This window comes from Suncus etruscus, chromosome 5, assembly GCF_024139225.1.
Source record: "Suncus etruscus isolate mSunEtr1 chromosome 5, mSunEtr1.pri.cur, whole genome shotgun sequence".
Classification (NCBI taxonomy): Eukaryota; Metazoa; Chordata; class Mammalia; order Eulipotyphla; family Soricidae; genus Suncus; species Suncus etruscus.
In genome coordinates this window covers 134156911-134177076 of record NC_064852.1, presented here as the reverse complement: position 1 = coordinate 134177076, position 20166 = coordinate 134156911, and the positions used below count along the sequence as shown (strand labels likewise).

Sequence of the window (20166 nt, the reverse complement as noted above, 5' to 3'; positions counted from 1 at the left end):
CCTCAATTCTTAATATTTTTTAGAAAGGACTTAACTCTTTTCCATAGAGGTTGAACAAGAGGAAATTTCTACTAAAGTGAATGATGAGTATTCTTTTTTCACCATATACCCATTTCCAGTTTTATTTTCAGTCTTTTTAATATATGGCTTTATTTCTGGTATGAGAAACAATTGCATTGTAACTATTAACATTTCCCTAATAAATGACAATGAGCAACTTTTCATATGTTTATTGGCTCTAATCTAAATAAGCATTTCTTTTTAAATAAGTGCTAATTAAAAAAAACTTGCTATTTTGTAAGATACAGAAATTTGAATTAATAGAATAATTCAGATAATTTTGAAATAAACAAATAGTGAGTTAATATAATTCCAAGTTAATAGGTTTTAAACCATTTAATAAATTAAAGGAAACTGTGATATTCTTGAGGAAATAATGAAACTCAAATGCTGCTTTCTCTAATATAAAAAATAATGAAGAAGAAAGGCAGTTGAGTCAACTATTGTATATTTCATTGTTGTTTAGAGTTATGTAGTTAATTTGAAACAAGTAGATGATATAAAGGAATTATTGAATATTATATTAGTTGATTCATAAATATTCAAAGTAATATTAAAATATAAGTAAGTACTAATTTAATGTGAATGCAGTTATTTTATTAAATCTGATTTTTATAGAAATTTAAGTACAGAGTTCGCATAAAAGAAAATATATTTAATTAACAACAAGCAGTACTCTCATGGAAAATGTACTAATCAATACTTATTTATTCAAGTGATTTTTCAAAAGTATATAGTTATTCCTCTGAAATAGTATAAAAAGTAATAAATGAGATGAGAAAAACGGGATAATCAGCAAAAATTGAAAGCATATTTTTATGTTTTAGAAATTAAGTTTTTTATTGTAGAGAAATAATTTGATAAAGACATGAATATAAACTAAGAATTCAGTAGCTTGAAACTATCCAGAGTAGAGCACAAACGTTTCTCAAAAGAGAATATGGCATTGGCATTTAGTGGCCTTATTTTCTCTACTTTTATCTGAATCATAGTGTATCAAATTTAATTCCAGGCATATTAAAATTTTCTATGGAATTTTTAGACAATAACAAAATTAACTGCATTTCTAGTAAAGTAAAAATCCCAGTCAAATTCACATTGTTTAGTTGAAATCAAGACTAAGTCCTTTAAAAGTTCTGATTTAATTATTATTATAGATTATACTATTACTGGATGGCACCAAATATTGAACGACCTTTACCATAGTAAATTGTATGCTTTCAAACCAATTTGACTCTTCTTCGTAGACTCATAATCTAAGGGTTTGTTTTCATTTAGTATCATCTGTCACTTACTATTTTTGTTGGTTTTTTTGCTTCTTTTTGGATCACACCCGGCAGCGTTCAGGGGTTACTCCTGGATCTATGCTCAGAAATCACTTCTGGCAAGTTCGGGGGACCATATGGGATGCCGGATTCTAACCACAGTCCTTCTGCATGCAAGGCAAACGCCTTACCTCCATGCCATATCTCAGCCCCTGTCACTTACATTTTTATACAATTTAAGAACGATAAAATATTATGCTGTTCTCATTCTTTTATTTGTATGATACCATTTCCACCCATGCTGTAACAGAGGCAAGATGTCAAATTGAAAACCTCTTTGACATCCTGACATAATAAAAATAAATTAAAGAAATTATATCATGAACTTTTATCTGATAAATATAGAAAAAACATTACTAATACAATTTTTGATATTTGGGTCCAATGCTGCTCAGTATTTCAGCTCTATTGGCACAGAAAATTAATAGCAAAACTAAGAAAATGATATTACAACAAGCCAAAGATATTTTAGAAAGCTAAAAAACTGTCATTGAAACAGAAAGATTCTAGATATTGGGAGAAAATATTCACATAACTTACATATGACTAATTTATTACCCTTTATGTATCCAAGATACATAAATGACATATAAAGGTCAAAACATCAACAAAAAGACTAATATCTGGCTTAAAAAAAAGAAATAGAGAGCTGAAAAAATAATTCTTCAGAGAAGACATGTAAACTGCCAACATGTACATAAAAGTATTTAATTTAACTGTTTATCCAGGGAATAAAAATTAAAACTTCATGAGATTTCAATTCACACCAAAAGAGATTGGTTCGTATGTTAATACCAGAAACCATATGTATAGGCAAGAATGAAAGAAAATATATTCTTATTCACTGTCCATGTGAATGTAAAATGATTAGTCTCATAAAAATGTATGGAGATATATAAAAATCATAAAATAAAATGACTCTCTGGCATAGTTATTCTACTCTTAGTTATCCTTATAGGGGTACAAAATATCAATTAAAATCCATGCATATTAATATTTCTTGAAGTGTTATTTAATATAATGAAGGTCTGGAAGTAACAGTCTTGACAATGATAGAAAGTGAAAAAAATAACCATTTATACTCCTGAACAACTACTGTTGCCTCAAAAATTAAATAACTACCTAAAATAAAATATATCATTAAAAATTTTTGAAGTACATTCAACTGCACATTTTACTGTATGAAATTCATAATTCAAGTTGTCCACTGGTGCTAGGATAACTTTCTAATATACTCATATATTCTATATATGTAATATTATTTAAATATAGGGTTTATTTTAATATTTATATATAGTTATATAAATTTATATATCATATATATTTTTATTATATATGAGAGTGTACTTTGGGTATAGATAAGATAAGCAGTTGAACTATTAAAACAGAAAATAGTATTAAGTTAGAAATTTAAATCTCATCTGCAAATTTATTCAGTATATTCAAAATCTCATTTGCAAAATTATTCTATAAAGGCAAAAAATTTAGCCTTTTTAACTGTGGATCTCAAATCGATCATTTAATCCCACTAACCATGTACCATAGAAATAATCTATGAATGAATGATATACTATTTTCCCCATCTTCAAAACTCAGGATATTATTTGACACTTTTTCCTTATTTGTACAAATATATATATTTTACACATATAAGCATGTTTGTATATATGTAAATTATCTATAATATATTAAATTTATATGTGTAAAATACCTTTATACTTAGACATTGAAAGATACCCATTATTCTTAGAGTCAGTTACTGGAAATTTTGTGTAAAATATCTGTTCAGTTTACATAAGTATTTTCAATACCTGAAATTTCTCAGACTGTTTAGTTCTGATTATTACAATTATTTTTTGTTCCAGAAAGTGCTTGTTAATTGCAGTATAGGTTATTACTTCCTCCTGAATTGTTTAATTCACTTCTAGAGGCACATTTGGGAAACACTGACCTACAAGCTATATAAATTGATTGTTTGCCATATAATAGACCTTACACAATATGATATACATATGAACTTTCAGTTTATTCTTTTCATCTTATTTCCTCGGATGTTAGTTTTGAGCTAACCAGAGTAGAGAGAAATGCAAGTGTGGTCCCCCAAAAAACTTTCCCCCAAAACAACTTTTAGATACAAAAATGTTTAAATTATATTATTAAAAAATACTACAATTCCTATTTAACACCTGCAATCACTAGCAACATAAACTAAAATTCTTACTGACTAAATTAATATTTTCTGCCTAACTTTTCATACCATTACCTAATGTGAAGTATGAATTCAATTATATTCAATGATCCTTTTCATCTTTTATCATTTGGGATGCAAGTTGTAGAAAGTGCTAATTTCTTTTGCTTAAAACTTAGAAAATTTGGTGTAATATATATTGAAATTATAAAAATATTCTAGACTTGGTGTCTTTTAAGTATGTTGCATGCAATGTAAGACACTTTTTTAAAAATAAAACTAATCCTCTCAAAGTTGGGGGCAGTTTTGTATGATAGCTAGTTATAGTTTAAATATTTTTATGAGATAGGAAGAACAATTTTCCCTATGATTTTATCATAACAATAGAAATGCACTTGTAAATAGGACAATCTGCTGAATTTTTGTCATGGCAAACTGACAAATCTGTTCACATGAATAGTCTTATACCAATAAATAAAAAGAAGATGAAACGAAACAAACATTACCACTATAGTTGGAGAACAAATTCATGTGTTTCATGGAAAACACAGTTCTCTGCATAGTACATGAGGGTAGACACCTGGATAAAACAGGAATTCAATGATAAAGAGATAAAGAGTCGGAATGAATGATGATTAGTCAAAGACTAATGTCCACTACACAATTCTTACACCATATGGCTACATTTGTTATCAGCAATTATGAATGTTAATGATACCAGACAAAGTAACACTGATCTGAATTTGAATTGAATTCTTACATATCATTCTAGGCATTGCTACCCTAGTCGTCGGAAAACATTTAAACCTTTGTTTGAAGACAGTTAAAAATAACAGAATGGATTTGCAATGATAATACTAATGTGAATACTTTGAATGAGTTAAATATGTAGACATCATGATGCTAAATGATGCAGCGATCAGAGAGAAAATTGGTTGCTGAAACCAATTAACCAAATGACCTCGGAAATTGGCAAAGAAAATTACCAAACCCGTAGCCAAACTGAAGAACTTTATAATCTGTATAGACTTGATGCATCAAACAAACACTTGTATTAGCAAAATTTGAATAATTCAGTAGTTGTAGTCTAAATCAAAATTATGTTGCCATTGTCATCATACAGAACAGTTCTGAGCATATCTAATGAGAGTACCTAGGATATAAGAAAATTGATTATAAATTAGTGTAAAAAGCATCTATTCAGTCTCCATTTGTTGTGTCTAGTAATATTTTGATAAGTTAAAAGCTTAAAACATATAAAAGGAAGATTTTTTATTATTGCTTTATATTACAAATGAAAAAAATTATGTTATAGAAGGAGTATTAGATGTATAAATATGGTTGATAGCTGACAATTTGTAATCATATTAGGAAGTATATTATAGTGCTACAAAGATGGCACAGTGGATTTGTTTCCCAACTGCTCTCAGAAGGGGCACCCAAACACAAAGCCATTAGTGTCCCAAGTACTGTTGTTTCTGAGAGCCCACCAAAAAACACAGTTTAAGAATCCTCATCCTGCTTTTAATGGAGATAGAAGGAAAAGTAAATCCATGATTTTATAAAACTGGTTTTCTTTTGAAAAAAAAAAAAGAGAGAGACAAAATTGTATAACCATTTAAGAAATGATCTAACAAAATTGAATCACTTTTTATTGAAGAAGATAAAAAGTTAATTTAAAAAATTTATTTTGGACAATTTTTAAATCATATTTTCCATTAGTAGGAAGGTAAGTGCTTGAATTTAACTATGAGAAATAATTAAAAAGCATGTCACTTTAATTTATTTCTGTGCCCCATAGTTCTTACATAATGATGAAAGATATTTGGTATTGTTTCATAAGAATAGCAAAAGAGAGACTTCAACCAAAAGACACATAATTGTCCATGGGCACATAAAGGAACTTTCTCTGTACTCATATTGTAAATTAAATCCAAATGACAATGAAATAGCATCTCTAACTTCTGAATGTGACCTTTAGCAAAAAGTCCAGATATAGCAGTTGCTGGCAAAGTATGGAGAAAAGAGAACATGTGCATGCACTGATAGCAGGAATGGAAACTTGGTTCATTCTTCTGAAAAAAAAAATACAGAAAATTAAAAATCTTTCTACTTTGAGCTTTTCAAAAGTGGGAAATTCTCACCACTGCACAGGGAAAAGATCAAGTGGGCAGTAATGGCCTCAAGTGCAATGGGGCAGAACTTTCTTTTTGCTAAAGAAAGTTTAGGCTGGAGCAATAACACAGCATGTAGGGCATTTGTCTTGGCTTGTTCCATCCCTGGAACTTTTTTGGTTTCCAGAGCCTCCAGGTATAATACCTGAGTGTAGAGCCAGGAGTTCCCCAGGCACAATGCCAGATATGGACAAAAACAAAACAAAACAAAATGAAAACAAAACCAAAAACCTCACAACAGACAACACACACACACACACACACTCAAACACACAGACCTGCTGTTTTCCAACAGGTCACTGAGTCTCTTATTCCCATAAAAAGAGAGCAGTAGCTCAAATCTCAAATTAATTTGAAAAATTCTGATCTTTCTCAAATTGTTTCTAATCCTAGGTATCAATTGCAATAATATAACACAAATTTTAAATATATGTATACATAAAGTATATATAGTCATTGTGCTACTGTAATATCTAAGACCTAGATATGTTCTCTTTGCTCACTACAAGATTAAAGAATAAAGAAAATTCAGCTTGTATACACAATGAAAAGCTACTTAGCTAAAACATATGATGAAATCTTAACTAATAACAGCATAGATAGAACTAAAGGAGATCTTTCTAATTAAAATAACGCAGAAGGTAATACTGCTTGAGTCTATATATATATATATATGTGAGATACGAAAAGATTAGGCAAGCATCAGATAAATGCAAATAAAAATAAAATCTTACATGACTGCAGAAATGAAGTTAGCAGAAGTTAAAGGGAGAAAAGAACTGAATGTTGGTTTTGAATGGTAAGTGAAAAAAATATTTGAAATTTTTGTCTACTGTGCTATTTAGTGATACAATTGAAGATTATGAAAGTTGATACCTATATCACATGCAATTTTAAAAACTAATATCATATCAATTAGAAAAATAACACACAATTTGTAAATATTTTATATTTGAGCTCTAATTCAATATTTCTCCTAAAATAATATTTGTTATTCATACAATTGTCCTAATAAACACAAAAATGTTCTCGTTTAAATGTCAATTTTCAGAATTAGTAACTAAATATTATTTTATGCATTGAGGAACAAACTTTTGCTATTTTTACATTTTTTGATTGAATTATTGAAAACAGCATGTTTTTTGTTTTGTTTTGTTTTGGGGCCACACCTAGTGACGCTTTGGGTTACTCCTGGGTATGCGCTCAGAAATCTCTTCTGGCTTGGGGGACCATATGGGACTCTGGGGGATTGAACCTCTGTCTGCCCTAAGCTAGAGTGAGTAAGGCAGATGCCTTACTGCTTGTGCCACCACACAAGCACTGAAAATAGCATGCTTTTTGTGTAAAAACTGCTAGGGAGTATACTGTAAGCTCCCTCGTTTGTAACCATCTCAATAGGCTAGATGACTTGGGCTCAAAAATAAATATGAATTATGTGAAAGCTTATGCGTTAGATGAGAGTTAAATGTTAATGATTTACAGATGACTAATAGTATACATTTGATAAGAACTTAAGTTATGAAGATAAACACTTACGGAATGGCATTAGTACAGTCGCTAATTTCTACCTATAAATCCATTCAATTGCATACTTGAATAACATAAAGGCAATTTGAAAATAATTAAAAAAAACTAAATCAAGACAACTGGATTTTTGGAAACAAAAATTAGAAATCTGTACTGTGTGAGAGAAGGGCTATTTTCATTTGATCTGCAGCAATGTGCAGACCAACTTAGATTTTCATCAACAAAGATCTGTAAACATTGAATTATGTTTTGTATAATTTGGAAAGCAATTGTACCATATCTATTATATAGGAGAAAATAAATGAAAAATGAGAAAAAGTTTTCTTTTTTTTTTGCCCCCCTCCCCCAATTCACAATACAGACCAAGCAAAGGGCCTGGTTGAGGAATATATGGGGTGCATTTACTGTACCTCCTCTTTCTATACGAGAAAAAGTTTTCTGTATACAACTTTTGACGCTTAATTTTTGTGGGGAGAGGAAGCCATACCCATATGATGGTCAGACCATACTCAAGCAATAGAATTGTTGGCTGGAAGTACATGTTTTGGAGGGCATTTGGAACCAGAAAACGAAATCAGAATTTCTGTCTGAAAAGTAGGAACGCCAGCTCTTTCAGCTTGCCTTCTCACTTTCCTTTCTTTTCTTTTTTGTATTAGCAAGACTGTTAATATAAAATTGTGATTAGATACTTCTAAAATAAAGTATTATAGCGCATAGAATACCAAGACCTAAAATGATGATATTAAAATACTTCTAGAGTGATTTTTTGGGAAATAATTAGAAGTAAACATTATCAGACGATAGATCTCACTCCCTCCTGATATAATAATTCTCTATTTTAATCTTAATAGAAAAACAATAAGAATGCAAGGGCTTAATTTTTCAAATTACATTTTAGTCATTTTCTATTGTTGCCGGATTTATTTGACATGAAGGTAAATTAACATTTAGTTTAGATTCAAATGAGGTTAGCTCTTTTGCCTTGCCAGTTCTTCAGTCATTTGGTTTTGTCTTAAAAACATTTTATTTAAAGGAAAGTGAGTTTTAATCTTAGAGAATCCTAGAAAAATCAAGTGGGTATTACAGCTTAATTTTCTTAGAAATCAAGTTTCAATTTTTCATTTTAATATAATGTAATAAAAATGAACACAAATGAAATATTATTAATTCATAGAAGAGTCTCTCTGGGAAAATACTGTTAATGCAGAAAAACTAACCATGTACGCATTACTTTAATTAGAGTTACCTGAGTGGCATTTTAGGCCACTTCACCTCAGAAAAGTTATATGATACCTGAATTTGTGTTCTTTATATTAATGGTAAGACTTCTAAGTGAATAAAGGGATATATTTAATGACTACTCAACTTCTTGGTGACTAAGGGATTTCTTAGGATTCAGATTTATAAATCTAGTATAATTATAGTTCTCTTGGGAAATTGAGCCTCTTTTTTATTTCTAAATGAGAACCACTAGGAAAAGCATTCATTATAACTTGGTGTACAATAATGCCTGTGCCTTTAGAAACAAAACAAAATAAAAAGAAATCTTGAATTCTTTACTACTGAGGTTTGCATAAAGATTTATGTACATTTTAATCGAAGTGAAGAACTTCATTAAGCTTAATCCATGATAATCCCATATTTCTTTGCCAAATTTTGATTCGATAAAATAATTCAAATAAAATTATTTAATAGAGGGAATAATCTGAGGTAGTTAAGAATAAAAAACATTAAATACCATAACATTTAAAATACTTTTAGGATCCAGTGATAATATGCAAAGTGTTATAATTTTATAAAGTCTTATAATGCTTTTTCTTTGAGAGATGAAAGTAATTATCTCAGAATATAGCACATAGAATTTTTGTTTTAATTAAATGTGAAAAATCACAATTTATCTTGAACTAAAGATAAAAATTAAATAATTAAAAATTGATTAACTTAAATAGACACAATCATAACAATCTTTGAATTATTTTAAAAGGTAAGATAGCACAAAGTACTGAATCAAACTGACTTAGATTTTGATATCAACTCTAAATGCATAGTTGTGACCTGGGACCTTGTGAAAAGTGTTATGATTTTCCTAATTTGGTTTCTTTATCTACAAAATGTGATAATTATTGCACCTTCAGCTATTATTATCTCAGAAGTAGCTTGCTCCTGATTGTGTTATTAACCTTTAAATGTAAGAGTAACATAAAAGTTCATTATTTCTAATGGTATTTATCTAGTGGCTTCAGAAGGTAGTTTTGGATCTTATTTCCAGTTTGCAAAGTAGTTTCTAATTTTGTCTCTCAAAGTCCATATGATTACCATATGATTTTGTTGATAATGCCCTGAAGTCTTTTACTGTGTTACCTGTCCTGTCCCTTCAGCTCATAGCCAGATGCTCTTTGTTCTTTGTCTTTTTCATGATTCTCAAGCAATGTGGGTCAGTCCTACTCCTTTTCTGTTCTTTGCATGTTACATAGGTGAGGGGTCAAAAAGAAAGTTACCTTTTTGGCTGCTCTTTTTACTATCCCTTTTTTTTAGTGTTTTCCATTATTTATCTGACCTGCTATTATCCATGTTGAGAATTTTAAGTGTTTTAAATTAAATAATCTGACTCCTCCTCTTCTTCATATATTCTCACTGTAACTTGAATATTATACAAGTTGAAAATAATGATATGTCACACAAAGCAAGTACTGAATAAATAATTGCTAATCCATAAATCTGTCAAAGAAGTCATAAGGAATTATGAACCTACCAATGAAAAAAGAATACTTAGAATGATTCCCATTACCTAGTGTTATAATTTATGAAATTGTATAAATGACATACATCAAATAACTTGTAGACATTGTAGTAAATGTTATAATTGAAAGTAGGTCTTACTTATAAAATAACATATTCTTATGGTGTTTGGCAGTTTCTCATATTTTTTGTATAATTCTTTCAAATCTGAATTTGTAACTAAGGTGAAGACCTAGAATTAATTTTCATTAAATTTTTCAGAAATAATTGTACAATAGGTGACAGCATTAAAATAAAATTATAACTCTTATGAAAAAATTAGCATAATGAATTTTCTTTCTTTAATTCTTTGGGTTTTTTTGGAGGGGTCACAGTCAGTAGTAATACCTACCCAGGAGGCTACTCTTGGCTAAGTGCTCACAGGTCATTCCCAGTGGTACTCACTGGGCCATATGATACCAAGGATCAAGCCTAGGCCTCTTGCAATGCATATATTCATTAGCTGACCTATGTATTCAGGCCCAATTAATAGCTCTTTTTAATGAGAATAAGTATCATATTTTTAGTATGGTCATTAAAGTTTTATGATGTCATTATAAATTAAATGCGAATATCATAATTAATCTTAAAATATGATTTTTCCACTTAAGAAATTCCAAAACCTTATAGAAAATAAAATGAATTAATTTATTTAGTTAAAGTTGCATTTTCAACCTTGGAAATTTGTTCATATCTCAGCCTGTGTAAGTATTTGGTTTTATAATATATAAAGAGAGAGAAAGAAAGAAAAAGAAAAAGGAAAAGAAAAGGAGAGAGTACTGCTATAGGAACTGTGAAAGTGGGGTTTTCTGCTCCTTCATAGTTTCTAAGTCTTTAATGTCTCCAGATATTCATAATTTCAAGATTCAAAATATTGAAAAATAAAATGTGTAAACTCAGAGTTAAAAATAAAGTCATTTTTCAGAAATAAGAAGAGAAAAAAAAATATCCTGGTAATGGAGGAACTTAGTATAAAACAAGTAAGAGCACTTGAGGGGATATTTTAGATAGAAAAACTGGGTATTTCTATAACTTACCAATGTATCAAGACTTATCTTTTTTTTTTTCCTCAGAAATAATTTTTAATTCAGGACTCCTTTTTGTTGCTAAAATAAGATTATCATGCTCATTTGACCTGTAGAAACTCTTTAAGAAATTTTAAGTCATATAAATCATCACATTTGAGCTCATAGGTCTGGGGCAGAATTTCTAGTCTTGGGTGATCAGATACTTCCCAGTCTCAGAAAGAGTTTAGGAATTTACAGGAATGTTGATAATGTAGGAAAAAAAAATGAAATGAAGTTGATTGCAGTAGCTTTACTGACAAGGAGAACTGATGCTTCCTATTTTAGTACCAGCAATGTTTGATAGATACATAGGTTCATATATAAATGTTTTTTCCCAGTATTTGCTCTTATTCTATTAAAAGGTACAAAAAGTTAATGATACCTGGGTGGTGGTGGGGTTCATCAGTCTCCCTACATTCATCACTTAGGTTTTTCAGTAACCCAAACAGAACTTTTTCCAGTGTTAACCAAAGTATGAGGAAATAAAGGTCAATTGAGTGCCCTTGGGTCAGAGAGAAACTGTTACTGTTTCTTTGAAATGTAAATTTTTTGAAATTAAGAACAAAAAAAATACTGGAGGCTAAGCAAAAACTCTTCTCCAGATCTTAATCCTTTTTCATTTCTGTAATCAAAGAAGCAATCAGTAATCCTTTGTATTTTGTTCTTTTAAGAGAGGGTTGGATGGAAGTTTGAGGGGGAGGGATCAACCTTGCTTTTCATGAACATGTCCTTTATCTCTAAGAAAATTATCCCTTGATATTGAGAGTATAGTTGAATCAATATTCATATGTAATTTGAATCAATGAATCAAATTTCTAACTTTAGAAAGATAGAAATTTTTCTATCTTTGATGATGCCAATCCCATAACATATCCAAGGTCGACTCGATTTTTCTTTAAAATTTTATTTTTATGCATATGAATTACATTGGTATTTCTTTGGTTAGCCTATCAATTAGAATTTTTAGTGTTCACACAGGCCTGTAAGATTCTAGAGAGATAAGGAATGTCCTCCTATGCCTTATCAATAAAATTTAGTGGGTTCATGTTTGTGATATTAGGAGTATATGTGAAAAATACTACTCTAATTTCTATTGATCAAACAAGAAATGTCTCTTGAGAGTCATGAAACCCAAACTATTTTTTGAATAATACTATTTGGCTCCATAATAATTTTAGGGAGTGAAAAATGAAAGCTAAAGTTGGAACAGTAGGAAGTTTGTTGAGCATCAAAGTTTCTGCATGTATACTAAAGATGTTGACATTTATTCTGTGAGTGATGAAAAAGTCACTGTGATATTTAGGTGGTGAAATAACAAGTGTGCATTTTAGGAAGATTGCATTAGTGATAGAATATAGTCTGAATAAATTTTGGAGACTAAGTTTCTTAGAATATCCATCATAAGGTACTATAAACAAGACTTTCAATTTCAATTTATTTATACAGTTCCTACATTTACGGATAATGTAGTCATACTTTTTCAACAGAAGGTAATAAACTATGTTGTTTTTACTTCAACTGTATTTTAAATCATGGACTAATGCTTTTCTGTCTACTTTTTCGGTGAGGTACCTTCTAAGTACTTACAAAATTCTCCTCAAGGATCAAGAGTGATCTAACAACGTTTAAGAGTTCTATAGGTCAAAGATTAATTTTAACTATATCAAGTATATGGGCACATAAATAGCCTATTTATACATTTATGTAGAGGTAAATTTGTTTTTTCTTATACTGATCTGAGTTATTTGGTCAGCCTAAATATGGGGGTTGGAGAAGTTTCCTCTTTAACTGTATGAATCAGAAAAACTCATAAAGGACAAAAAGTATTTTTACAGAAATGAGCTGAGTGATATTTAAAGCACTTGCCTTGCATGAGACAAATCAACCATAGCTTGATTTCTGGTACTACATAAGATCCCACAGCATTTCTGGGAGTAAATAATCCTGTGTATAGCATTGGCTGTAGCCCCAAGATTAACATGATTAACAAGTATGGCTAATGTCCTCACCCTAACAAGCCTTGATCAATTTAACAATTTTCATTGACATAATAGTTTTAGTAGAAGGAAACCATTGACATGAAAGATGAAAGGGATTAATATATCATGTCCAGGAGGGTTACTGGATATGAGATTTTAGAAGGCAACTTGTGTATTTGTGATCTTGCTGAATGGTGATATCATTACCATAGGAAATTATTCTTGTAACTCTTGACATTTTTTCTTAATAGATGTTAATGTGAAATGTTTAACAGGTTAGAATTTAAAAATTGCATTGATTATAAAACTAAAGTGCAAATACACTGTTTTTCTTAGTCATGATAATGACTAAGTCACAGATAATGTGGCAGTATATTATTTCCAAAGCTATTAAATATATTTTATGTTTTCTATATCAGAGTAGTGATTATAATCTTTGTTATTTGTGCAGTAAATCGAGTGGCTAAGAGATGAATTTTATCCTGATGAATAATTACATTTATTATTTTTTGGTTCCAGAAGTATAGGCTTATATTGCAGGACCAACTTACATTAAAGATAGTTACTCTAAAATTTTTTATACAAAAAATGAAACATCCACACTCAGAAAGATATAACTGTAGTTTTGGTACATGAACATTTTGTGATTTGGTATGAAAAAAATACGGTTTAGGACTTCAAGCAAGAATGACAATCATTGCATAAAAGTTAACTAAATAACAAACTGGTAACTGAAATGATTTTTTTTATCTGTCAACTTGGAATCATTCAAAGAATGATTGCAAAGAAATATTGTAATTATTTTATAAGTATGTTGATGATATATCTCTCAAGTATATACCTATGATTGCCATGCAAAATTCCACAATTTTTAATGTTATTTCCCACTTATTATTTTATACTTGATACAATTGATTTAAGAAAATTTAACCATTTTTATTTTTTTATACTAATACTGAAATATTTGAAGAATTAATGTAGTATATGCATAGACCTCATAATTGACATATCAGTAAGATATGTGTAAGCTATATTATGTAAGATATGTAAATATGTTTATGTAGCAATGAAAAGCATATTAATTTTAATACTTAATGATGTAAAGAACTGAGTAGTAAAATAATAATTTCAAATTGTTTTTAACTGAATTCTTATTAGGTATGTGAAGTTTGATTTTACTCACCTTTAACTATCCATGTTCCATTAAGATTCTCAACAAAAGCTCATGGTGATACATGATAAAGTTTATTAAGGGGAAATTACTAAATTATTTTCAGTGAAAAGTTGCCTTATATTTTATAATTACCTGTTTTAACAGTTGACCTCTGAACCTATCAACTCATTTGTCACAGTATTGTATACTCCTAGATAAATACATAATTTCTGATAAAAAGTATATGTGAAATGTTACAAATATACTTATGTTAAGTGGATAATTAATGTGCATTAAACATCTACATTATCAATGTGTCATTAACAAATAAGTGTTTATCATTATGTGCCAGATATTATTCTTTATGCTTCATATATGTGAAGTACATTCTTTCAACTCTTGGGTATTGAACGATCATGATCTGTGAGGCTATGTTAAATTCCTACCATCATTTTTCAAAAATAACAAAATGTTCACTCAAAATACTATATACTTTTCATCTTGAGGGGATACCAGTATTATATAAACATAAGCTAAGTTTATTCATTGATATCGACTGGCTATTACAGAGCTATGTTGAAATAGAGTAAATGTTATACATTAGTATTATAGGCATAGATGAACAGCATAAGTCATACATTTATGTAGTAAATGTTTATGTTTATAGCATTTACTTATAGATTTCTAAAAAATCATCAATTGTTTACATTATTTTTGTAAAAAAGTATGTGTAAAATGTAACATCAGATTCACTAATGCTCTCCCAGTAATCCTAATTTAACAGAACTAAATTACATGCCTTTATTTGCAAATCATTTACTGTTTGTTACCAATATTTCATAAGGTAAAATAGAAACCTGCAAAGTTTAAATTTTTATATGTATGCTTTATTCAAAATGATGTACAATAAGTATTGTAAAAATATTAGGGAAGAATCAAAGAATCAAGATTATAGTTGAGGTGGGTGGAAGAGGACCAAGAGTTCAGGTAGCCCTAGAAATTCAACTCTGTCTCCAATAAGAGTCTGCATCATTTTTTCTATATTTCAAGTTTCTTACACAATTTTCTACATTTCAAAGTTCCTTGTTTCTTTTTTTGGTTTGTTTTGTGTTTTTTTTTGGGGGGGGGCACACCGTTTGATGCTCGGGGGTTACTCCTGGCTAAGTGCTCAGAAATTGCCCCTGGCTTTGGAGGACATATGGGACGCGGGGGTGGGGGGGGGCGGATGGGACTGAGGTCCTTCCTTGGCTAGCGCTTGCAAGGCAGACACCTTACCTCTAGCACTACCTCGCAGGCCCCTACATTTCAAAGTTTCTTACATAAACTAAATTGCAGTAAAAGCCTTGAAAAACAAAAATATTCACCCTAATCTAGTTAGCCACCCTGCTTCAGTTTCTGTGCTCTGGTGATTGTAGGTGCCATTCACAAAGTAAATCTCCCTTATCTTGTTTGCAACCCCTTGTGACTAGAAATCTTTAACAACTTGCTCTTATTTTTGTTACCCCTAAGATTTTTGTCAGCTGCCTTTACTGCCAATTTTCTTCAGTTTTCTCTTACACATCCAATTCTCTTTATCTGTCTGAAAAATTTTGTCTTGGGAATTGAGAAAAAAAATTCTCCATTATAAAGCATAAATGCATAACAAAAGGTATTTTCCTGAAAATTGAAAGTCAATTCTGAACTTTCACATCTGTAACTAAACATATTGTATTTATTTTATCAATTATATTTACAAGTATATCAGAATTTAATAGTGTTACCTTCAAAGGACCTAGAGATTGAGGCTACTATATTCAGCATTAACATAAAAATAGTGTTTATATATATATATGATAATCAATGATATTCATTGTTAAGGTATTTCAAAGAATATCATCACTTTTGGTTTGCATATTTACATCAGTATTACAAAAGCTCTAAAGAAATTTATTTTTCATTTCTAGATGTGATCATGAAATTAATATCCATGTCATATTCTAGAAAAGCTTCCCGAGTACAAAACTTCCCCAAAGCTTCATCAGAAAAAAACATTGTAGTGATATATATATAACATATTATATATTAATATATATAATAGTTTTAAAACAACTTTATGATAACATTGTTGACCCTATGAGAAGCTTTAAACTTCATTTGTTGTGTGAAAACATTCAAAAGATAGTTTTGCCTAGACTATTAAAATATACATCCAATTTTAAAGCTTATTATTATGAAAAAGCCATTTGGTATAATACAGAATTTAGAGAACAAGTTTTATTGAAGATTTTTGTTTGTTTTTTGGGCCACACACAATGATGCTCAGGGGTTACTCCTGGCTATGTCCTCAGAAATGGCTTTAGGCTCCGGGGACCATATGGGACTCCAGGGACTAAATCATGGTTAGTCCTAGGTCAGCCGCATGCAAGGCAAATGCCCTACCGCTGTGTCACAGCTCTGGCCCCTATTGTAGATATTTTAAGGAATATAAAATTTTTAATTTGGAAAATAATCTAAAGGGCTATGTATAACTCTATAAATAATTGCAAACCTTAAAGTATGTATATAGCTTATTAGATCATAGCAAACATTTTGTTGTGGAAATATTATAAGTATATAATCTACATGTAGACATAGTAGAGAAGAAATTAAGATTTTAAAATTTAATAGAATGACTAAAAGCTTACTTTGTACGGATCAGAAAGACTTCATTAGTCATAATATAACTACAAACATATTTTGGGTTTCTCCTAGTAGTTTCCAGGGCTGAGCCAACAGGTGAAAGGATTCAATACTAGTCCATTCTCTGTCATCTGGAAACCATCTGTAGTGTTTGGCTGGAATCCATGATTTCAGATGCATCTAAATTCAAACAAATCCTTGTGCATATGATATAACTATGACTCATGATTCCAAAGCTAGTTGGTTGGACCCCTTGCCTCATTTGGTAGAAATCTCAACTCTATATATTTCTCCTTTGATTTTAAATTATAAGGATGCTTAAGAAATCTGTTTATTTCAAAATATTTTAATACACATATTACTCTGTGAAACAAGCATTTAACTTACTTTGAAAGCAATAACTGCTTTTCACATGGTTAAGTGTTGATTAGCATAGAATTCATGGCAAACCTTTAAGGGTTAACATAAATACTGTGTGTGTTTCCAAGAATATTTTGGTCACTAGATTGGGTTTTAGTGGTTTAAATATTTGAGGATAGAGTTAAACTTTTTTTATATAAACACTGTGTCTTAGAACAATAAATATATTTGAAACATTTTATTCTGAAACATCTTTATTTAGCTCACTGTCTTGAAAATGAAGATAAATTACTGTAAAGTTTTGGAACTTGACAAAATTCTTGAACTTAAGAAGTTCATCCTACTCTTAACAGTTGTTTTATATCCTTCTTAAATCTTTGTTATTCCTCTTAGTTTATCTTATTTCTTCTCAAAATCAGCATTTAAATAAACTTGCATTTTTAATGTGTGTCAGAAAAAGCTCATTATTAATGTCTCTAGAAGCTTTCATGCTAACTCACACATTAAAAACTTAATTCACATGAACTGTTATGACAGAACCACACAAGACATAAATTATATTTACTATGTTATGAGAGTGAAGTATACAAAATATATGCATAAAAAGTTTGATCTATGTGCATTTATTTTAATTTTAAGTAGATGAAAATTATAGTCTTATACTTAAAAATGTATTGAATTTAAAATACTATTTTCCCCTAGAAATTACAAAGCATATTATAATAGTGGGATTACATATTAATGGGATTAGGCAATCATCTCTCAATGTAGTATTACAATTTAAGCCAGGAGTGATTTCTGAGTGCATAGCCAAAGGTAACTGCTGAGCGTCAACGTGTATGGCCCAAAAACAAGTTGTTGATAATTTCTAAAGAATTGGAAAAAAGATATAAACCTTTTCTGGTGTCCTTCACTGCTTTTCCCTCACAAAGTACATCTTTCATAACTATAACATGGTGTAACAAAATAAAATTTATAAAATATATCAAGCACCTGACATTTTGCCATATAGTTAAATTATGTTATCACTATTGCAGTCAACAGGTTCAGTAGTACCATCACTAAAAGATCTCTCCTGCATCATTGCATTATATTCATAATATCCCCTGCTATCATTTAGACATGTTAAGTAAGGTGATTTTCCTCTCTATATTGTAGTGTAATTTAATCAACAATGGCAGAATATTGCCTTTTGATACTGGCATTCACATTCAACATAATGCCTCTGAAAATCTATAGTAGTTGTTGATGTTTGCAAAACCTTAATAACATTCTATCTTGAGTAGTAATCTGTTTATAATAAACTTCTATAATGATTCACCTGTTTGGGTACTATTCCAAATAATATTTCTGTGATAAATAATCACTATATTTTTGCATGAGCATACCATTTAATTTTTTTAATAAATGATAAGGTGGATTGCATGAAATGTACATTTCTAGGATTTAATAGTCTTCCAGGTTATTTTCCAGGATATATGTACAATTTTGCACTCCTACTAACAAATGTTAGCATTTTTTTTTAATTTCACATCATTTGGTATTGTCAAAAAGGTTTTATGTGATATATAAATATAAAATGTGTATCTTAAAAATAAATGATTGGATTTACATTTATAGAAATTTTGCATATTGTCAGGATACTAACGAAATAAAAGACAATGTCATTGTCAAATTAGTTGAGTTTGAAAACAGATGTTTAACTAGAGTTAATAAATATTATATATCCCCCATGAGAAATTAATTTTATCAAGAGGTAAGATGAGAAAATAAAAGTAGCTGGAATGAAATCAGTTATATTTGATTCTATGAAGTCAAACCTGATTGTATAACATTGTTTATTAACTATTACAGTGGGCATACTTATGGAAATGGAGAGATGCTGGTTTCCTGGAATAAAGTTGTGGTATGTTTAAAGAAAAGATTGTACATGACCACTAAAATCTGTTTATACAACACAGTCTGTGACCTTAGCAGTGCTATATTAGCTTAATTGTGCTCCATAATGTACATGTAAAATACGTGATAAAATTATATCACATATTATTAAATAACAGTACAACATACTGCTAATATTATTAAATAGTGGCATTAAAAAAACAATAGCAATGTTTTTGTTTGTTTGTTTTTGGGCCACACCTGGTGATGCTCAGGGGTTATTCATACTATGGGCTCAGAAATCGCTCCTGGCTTGGGAGAGCATATGGAACACCATGGATAGAACCAAGGTTCATCCTGGGTCAGTCTTGTGCATGGCAAATGCCCTACCGATGTGCTATCGATCCAGCCCCTAATAGCAGTGTTTTTACCCATCTTTTTCTTGCACTAGTCTTGAAAACTTAGATTCATTAACTAAATTTAGAAATCCATTCCTTGGTTTTTCTGCTTTTATATACACATATATGCATAGATATTTATATACATGCATATATATGTAATTTGTAGCAATTGTGAAATATCTTAATCTCAGTTCAATATTTCCAAAATTCCAAAATAAAATGATTTACTCTTGGGATGTAACTAAGTTATCTTCATGTGTGAGACTCTGGGCTCTTCCCTTACACCAGAAATCTTATCTCCTGGTGTGACTGCATGTTCTTCAGCACAATAAATTTGGCCCATAGAGAAATAAAAATGTCTACATAAAATATATTAAAATTATGTTTTATAATACAATACAAATATATCATCATAGCAAAAATAAACTGAACCTCAAAATTTAGTTTCTCCAGTATCACTAGCAAAGAATCACAGGGAGCTAGAAAATAATTTACTTGGTAATTTAACAAAAGTAAATCGTATCTAAGACTAAAATAACACTACCAGAAAACATAACATTTTATTTGCATTTTCTTAAAAATAACACAATTTTCTTTTTCAGAACATATGGTAGCATT

The 20166-nt window shown here is 29.8% G+C and overlaps 1 protein-coding gene and 1 pseudogene across 1 annotated transcript in view; one reads left to right on the top strand and one right to left on the bottom strand.

The window, feature by feature from the left end:
* The window catches only part of ZNF804A (zinc finger protein 804A), a 245375-nt gene that overhangs the window by 87747 nt on the left and 137462 nt on the right, over positions 1-20166 (top strand). The window lies entirely within an intron of this gene.
* Positions 7611-7757, bottom strand: LOC126010217 (uncharacterized; annotated as a pseudogene).